At 31.2% G+C, this 8,084-nt stretch overlaps 1 protein-coding gene across 2 annotated transcripts in view; it reads right to left on the reverse strand.

Moving 5' to 3' along the window:
* LOC111084911 (nephrin-like) overlaps nucleotides 1-7,157 on the reverse strand; it is a 166,949-nt gene extending 159,792 nt beyond the window's left edge. For both annotated transcript variants that reach the window (XM_022381468.1, XM_022381473.1), the window contains exon 1: nucleotides 7,057-7,157. The gene's annotated coding sequence lies outside the window, so the exon portion shown is untranslated. The remainder of the gene's footprint in view (nucleotides 1-7,056) is intronic.
* Between the last annotated feature and the right edge of the window lie 927 nt (nucleotides 7,158-8,084).

Genomic DNA, 8,084 nt, shown 5'->3' on the forward strand with positions numbered 1-8,084 from the left:
AGCCCATTGTGTAGCTTTGTGCTTAACAACAAACAAAGAGAAATGATATTCTTTGATTTGGTTAGTTGTTAAGCACAAAGCTGCACAATTAGCTACCTGTGCTGTGCCCACTGCAGGGAGGGAACCCTGAATTTTAGCATTATAAGCTACTGAAAAGCTCAGAATTGTACTCTATAATTTATATTCTAATTCTATGACTACAAACCTTCAAATAATTCAATCTAAAGTCTCTGGCTTTAAGACTTCATATATCATGAAGACCATTTTTATTAGAGAACCGGGGTGACCTATAAATAGGGTACCCAGATTGCGAATCTGAGGGTTTGTGGTTCGCATGTCGCTGCCATTAACGCAAATTATTCTACACATTTTGTGGTCGTAGGTATGTTATAAGAATAACGGTTATATTCCACTAATCGATAAGACAAGAGTAGTCCAAGGGTTGGCGTAAGTACTGTTAACTAGCTGTTTTCTCTCTAGTTGATCAGATGGCCCTAATTTAGCTTTGCACAAAATGTTAAAACAAACTTTCACTAAAACTTTAGATTTAAGAACTAGAATTTACTTTTAACAGTCACTTACATCTGAATTACTATAAAACGTATGTCATTATTTTGTTTTATTTATATATATGCTCTTCATATAAAGGAAAACGTATTTCACTTTGTGATATTAGAATTGTCATCCTTTATAAAAAATCAAGTGTATCAACCACAACACCATAACAACGATCATATTTTATAAACAGTTCGTGAGAATTTAGCACAGAGAAAAAAATAACATATTTACCAAAGGAAATATAAATATTATTGAACCGTTTTTATGGTATCGAAAGTATCTGGAATAATATATATATATCGCAAAATTATTCATTGTATTTTCAAGTTCCATTACATCACTGGCCACATAGCTCGTAGATTGGAGTTTGTACACAATCATGTACGCTCATAGTATCATGATTTTAATTTGAAATTATACATTTTAAATTCATAAAAAAATATATTCCCAATCCATCTCATTATTTCTGTCGTTGATGTTGAAATAAAATAATGATCTGGAAACCGAACTTTTCTATTGCTCGACTTTTAAACTCCTACACTAAATAAGGAGTGGACTAAATAGGTTTACCCAACTGCGTCCACTCTTAGAGAAAAGTTTAATACAACTTGACTTCTAGTGTATTATGCTTCATAGCTCATCATGATTTTGTGATTCAAATGAGGGTTCGGAATACCTCCACCCGCCGCGTTGGAGTAACTTTTATTAGATTAGGATCTAATAAATTGGTTCAATATGATAACAATAAACATGCACTTATGTCGGACCTGTATGTTTAACACAAATGAAGTTCTGTATTTTTCTTTTTAATCCAGTAGATCTAAAGAGTACAATGATGCAATAAGTCTTCGTTTCGTTTTTTTGTGCTCGTCAGCAGAAAATAAATAAGACTAAAACAGTCTTATCTAAGATAAATTTTATATTATAAAGTAATAAAGATTTAGTTTTACTTTTTGGGCTTACGTGTACGTGTAGTTTTCAAAGAGTTCAAAGGATTTCAGTTTCAGAGATTGCATGTTTTATATAAGTACGAAACTTAAAACTTTATAGAGTGTTCCAGACCACATCACAGATTAGCTATAAGTCTATAACAAAAAATAAATAAAATAGAACCTCTTTCCCTCTACTGTAAAACTTCCCCATGAGCTTGTGGTGTTAGTTGTTACTACAGAAATTGAAACGGTTTACAAACTTACTTTTCATTCAGTCATACACCTCTTCCCTTGGCAACCATATCTACTATTTATTTTTAAGGGATCAAAGAAACATGATTGTTTTTTATTTCACCATTAAGATACACAACTTTATCTATCTTGCATTACGTTATCTTAATATTGTAAAACGATATTGTTGAGTACTGTGATACTTTTAGAAGTGATATAACTAAAATTATGAAACACGAGTTTTTACGGTCACTAGAACACTATATGCTTAAGGTGTTCCAAGCTACCTGTATCATTCGTAATAAATATATTTAATGGAATGTTCTGTTCTTACTAGAACTGATACAGGTAGCTTGGAATACTTTAGCTTTCATTAAGTATATGCTAAAGGCATTCCAAGCTACCAGCATCATCCCTAGTAAGATCATTTTATTAAGTATATGCTAAAGGTATTCCAAGTTACCTGTATTGTTTCTAGTAAGATAATTCCATTAATTTTACAACGATGCTTAAGGCGTTACTTATATTTGTTTGCGTTTATGTTGTTACAATTGTTCATAACTCATAGGTTTGAAAACCTTGTTGTGTTTTACTTTATATATATATATTTTTTCATGTTGATTTATTCTACTTTCTGACTAAACTTGGAAAAAGTTTGTTTGTTTTTTTAATTTTGCGCAAAGCTACAAGAGGGCTATCTGGGCTAGCCGTCCCTAATTTAGCAGTGTAAGACTAGAGGGAAGGCAGCTAGTCATCACCACCCACCGCCAACTCTTGGGCTACTCTTTTACCAACGAATAGTGGGATTGACCGTCACATTATAACGCCCCCACTGCTGAAAGGGCAGGCATGTTTGGTGTGACGGGGATTCGAACCCGCGACCCTCAGGTTGCGAGTCGAGCGCCCTAACCACCTGGCCATGGAAAAAGTTATCGTATGGAGTAACAACTGAGAAATGTAAACATGTAAACCTTTACTGCAACGGCAACATCCATAGTTAAATACTGGTAAACCTTTACTGCAACGGCAACATCCATAGTTAAATACTGGTAAACCTTTACTGCAACGGCAACATCCATAGTTAAATACTGAGCTCAATTTATACTCTTTTATCTAAAACTTTTAACGACGTGATGTTGGACCCTTTTCTTTTTTTTGGTAAATCCTTTTACCTAAAAGACGCTAATCGGATTTTCGTTTAATTTGGTTTGTTGGTCTGGAACTTTCTAAACTGTTGGTAAAGGAGAACTGGCAAACTCAATTACTAACAACCAGTATCAGAGTTACTATTCAAATACTATCTGATTAAATACAATAGACAAAAATAATAACTGTTGACGCCCATCTCAGGTCAATAGTATTACTAGAAATAAAATGGTGGACGTTTACATTTTGGGCGGAGAGGGTGAGGCGTGTGCAAAAACGAGTTTTCTATATGTAAACAAAATGAGTGGTAAAAAATAACTTTAGTATGTTTGACCAATCAAATATAATTTTATCTAGACTGTGATTCTATTTGAATATTTTCGCTTTTTTACAGTATTAGTTCTGAGTGAAAAAGAATCCACTATTCCAAAAAATATAGCAATGCCTGGATTTCTTCAACATGTACCATGATAATAAATCCACAGTTTTCAGTGTTCGAATTAGTTTTTAATAGAAAAATGTTGCGTCACATACTTAAGTATCTAAACAATACATGTTGAGGAGGTATTATAATACGAGGGTCAAAGGTCAAGAAAAATATGGGAGCATAATGAGACAAAACAATGCAGTGCTGTGAATATGATAAAAGTGATAGACTGTGAGTTTGAAAGTGTTTTTTTCTCAGATATATGCCTTTGTTTTTTTTTTACATATTTTGTATGGCATGGAATTAATTTGATTTAATTTCTTCTTCTTTGAGGTCATATACATCACTTTTAATTACCACTTTGTTATTGTACTTTTCTTAGTGTATTTTTCATTTACTTATTTATCTACTTTTTATTTTTTTATTAGTAAGTTATTTAGTGTCTATTTTTAGGAACAATAATATTGATAATAATTTTTATATCTTTGGCATAAACAAGATCATTTGCTAGATTGTTTTATATCATTTATAGCAATGAAAACCCTTTAAAAATAAATAATAATTACAAAAAAATTCAGGAAAAGTGCAACAATTACCACAAAAATATGCACACATGTAACAAACATGCAGCAAAGACACATAAGTGAAACACTTTTATCATATTCACTATGCCTCATTATGCTCCCATACGTTTCATGACGTCTGACCCCCGTATTTCAAGCCTTACTCAACATGTATTGCTAATCTATCTTGATATCTCATAAAGCATTTTATTAAAGATTTCTAAAAATTAATTCAAACGTTAAAAACCTTTTATTTGGCATTACGGTAAATGATAACGAAATTTCAGAATTTCTATTCCATTTTGTTAGCAGTGGGTTCATTTTCCTCAGAAATAACACTAAGCAAAAACTCAACACATTCAAATAGAATCATAATCTACTTAAAAGTATCTTACTGTTAGAGTGGTAAAACGTATTACAATGATTTTTTTAAAATTATCTTATTAGATTATGCAAGAATATTTTATGTACACAACAGAGCCTTTTTCTGACAAAATGTAAGCACTGGCCATTTTGTTTCTGTTGACCCCACTCACCTGATGTCGGTGTGAAAAAAATTATATTTTTCTAAACATTTCAGTGAGATACTACTTGAATGACTGATACTGACCAAACATGTTGTTAGTGTGAATGTGCTTAAAAGTCGCTATGAAAAAAAAACTGACATTTAGTCACCAATCCAGTCCTCCTTTATGTAAACGGACTTTTTTTGAGTCTCATATGACAACTTATAGACTGAAGAGCTCCATATGATTAGTATTTGTTTACAGTTTTCATTCTTCAATTAATACAAAAACCTCAGATATAGACTAAAAGTAGAATTCTCTTTCATAGAACTAATAATATTTTCATTGAATGTAGCAATGTGAAATAAAGTCATATTTTACAAATCTTAAAGGATGGTATATAAATAATGTTACCGTTAATCGCTATTTTACATATTTTCAAAGCAAAAAATTAAAAACTTCATTCTTGCATTCTCACACCTATTTAAACAGGTATTGGTTAGCGTGTCCAGCTAATGAAAGCATCACTTATTTTCTTAAAATCTTCTTAACATGTCACTGATTGCACCAAAACTGAAAATTGGAAATCTTCAAAACTTTAATTAATAACTCCTTGTCTTTGTTCTACTTAAACCTTTATTTTAGATTTTGCCGAAAGTGTTGTATTTTGGACCGGGGATAATACACAGTTCTTCTGTAGTGTAGTCGGGACCGAAAATCGCGGGTAGGCGATTTAAGCTACTTCAAGTAATATAAGTATTATTAACGTGAATAAATATGTAGCAATAAAATTAAACTTCTTGCAGCATTTTTTGTTCAAATATTGCACAGGTTTGCGTGAAAAATGTATGAATTTATTCTAGATAACACTTTTCGGTTTAAAATACTTTAAAAAATATTTAAACTTAAAGAATTATTAAGATTTCTTGACAAAGCCGTAGTACTTAACATTATGTGTTTTATTTGCATCTGTTGTTAGTGATAGGTACTACTTTGTCTTGATTTTCTTTCTTAAAATTTTAAGAGAATTGCATGTAAAGTCTACTGATTGCAGAATTGCATGTACACTCTATTGATTACAGAATTGCATCTAAACTCTACTGATTGCAGAATTGCTTGTACACTCTATTGATTACAGAATTGCATGTAAACTCTACTGATTGCAGAATTGCATGTACACTCTATTGATTACAGAATTGCATGTAAAATCTACTGATTACAGAATTGCATGTAAAATCTACTGATTACAGAATTGCATGTAAAATCTACTGATTGCAGAATTGCATGTAAACTCTACTAATTGCAGAATTGCATGTACACTCTACTGATTGCAGAATTGCATGTGAACTCTATTGATTACGGAATTGCATGTAAAATCTACTGATTGCAGAATTACATATAAACTCCACTGATTGCAGCTAGTGCATTCCCGCAAATTTCTACTAATTCATCTTTTATGTTAGGCCAACTTCGGGAAAAATATTACTTCTGGGTAATGCTTTAAAAGGTCAGAACTTAAAAAAAGGGGTAATGAACTTAAACTGAGAAATATGCATGAAAATCAAAGAGAACTAAGTTTAGTAGACAATATGAAGTATTAGCCTAAGTCTCAGAAAATGAGAAAACATAGTACATTTAGAAGTTTCACAGATTTCATATATACATATATAAATTAAAGACAACTAGGGACCTGTTGGTGTATCTATGCCCTCCCATCTACTAACTCAATATTAAAATGAAAAAAATTTAAAGGAGTTTAAAAGAAGCATTGATAAATATTTGAATCATAAGGGCTAGCTTTAAGTATGTGATTTTAAGGTTATGCATCATATAATATCACTTAAGATGGCCTTAAACCTACAGCATTGTTTGTAAAAATATAATAGTGTAAAAAACAATTTAGATGAAAATGAATGAAAATGTGTTATAAGTTGATAAGAAAAACCACAAATGATCATTTATAAGATGTGCTAATAATAACTGACAAAATGTACATATGTACATGTATTCCAAAAATACGAATTTATAAGTTTGACATGAAAGTAACACAATATGGTACATATGTGTCTATGTTAGCTTTCACACTTACAAAAATAGTTCACTATAATGTCTCGATCAATTGCATCGAACCTCAGTGTTATCAATAATTCAGTTTTCAATAACTTTGAAGTTCTATTATTTTAGTGCTGTTATGTTTGTTTTATACAACAAATATTTTATGAAATACCTCTCGTTTTAATATAAGTACACGTTATATTGTGTAGAAATACTATAAATCTCATAAACAATACAGTTAAAAATTGTATACACAATAACATATTTAAATGCGTATTGGCACAAAAGCAATTTCAAAGATACGTAAAGTAGTTTTATAACTTAAATACAATCAAAGTAGCCATAAAGCTGAAGTTATTATTTCATCAATCGCCTAAGTATACCTGCAAGTTAAGTTACCAGTTCAGTCACCATATACAACTAGTGTTACACTTTAAAATGACACAGCTAATATTACTGAAACGTTCTTAAATTTTGAAAAGTAGGTTTGGTTTTTACCAGAGTCTCAAATACATGAAACCAAACGTACAACCATTCTCATATATGATATAGAAATGTAAGTTGATTTAAAAATAAACCATAAACCAAGCTCACATTATGCAAAAAAAAAGACATTATAAAAGTTTATTGCTTTTTACCTTCTTACATCGTCTCGTCAAGTTTTATCAAAAGGAACAGTCGGTTTCGGTGACGCTTTGGGGCAGAGCACTTGAGAAGAAGACTTCTGCTGTCGATAGAACGGGTATAAGGCTGGCACTGGAAGCTCTGGAGTCTTGCTTCTTTTCTTACCCTCCATCCGCTCACGCCGCCTTGCGGTATTCCTTTATGTATCTAGTTAGAAAAATATTTTGTAACGCAGAGCTGTCTTGCGCTTGGTGTTCATTAAGCATAATGAAAATAGAAGAAAAGTGTTAAGTAAGTTATCATTCAAACTGTAGCATAGGAGACTGAGTATATTTTGATATAAAATACTAATCAAGGGCTGTCTTATAAAGGGGCGATATTCATACATTACATTTCTAACTATCTTTTTCCACCAGTTACCCAGACAGATAAATCAAAACAAATATCAGCATGTAATCTAAATACAATTTAACTATATAAACAATTATAAAACTGTACTTGGCCCTCAAATGACAGGCACTAGTACTCAATTCATAATTAGAGAAAAATCTCTCCAGTCAAAGATAAAGCATCTCTTCATGTCTATTTCTACTCAAAAATTAAAATGGGCCATTAAAACATATAATTTATTTTAATGGCATAACGGAGACTAATTCTTTCAGAGTCTTTTTTTTTGTTTGTTTTAACTAGATATTAATCTCCAGCCTGCATTGTTTAGAAAACTGTAACTGGATATGCTTGTTTCTTTGAATGTTCTATTAATTATTCGCTGAAGATTTAGATATTAATTAAAAAATATAATCTTCCTTAACGGAATTACAAATTAGAGATTCACATTATCAATAAAATAATGTATATATATAATTTTTTCGATCGTGAGAAATGTATTTGCAGAAGTCAAATACAATATTTTATCTCGAGCAATTTATTGCTGTTGTTGTTGTTGTTTTAGCGCAAAGCTACACAATGGGAGTATCTGCACTCTTTTCCTCCGGAGAAAAACGAATCCTAGATTTTATCGTTTATGTTCGAAAGCCTACCG

Source organism: Limulus polyphemus, unplaced genomic scaffold (genome assembly GCF_000517525.1).
Source record: "Limulus polyphemus unplaced genomic scaffold, Limulus_polyphemus-2.1.2 Scaffold7, whole genome shotgun sequence".
In the NCBI taxonomy this organism is placed as follows: domain Eukaryota; kingdom Metazoa; phylum Arthropoda; class Merostomata; order Xiphosura; family Limulidae; genus Limulus; species Limulus polyphemus.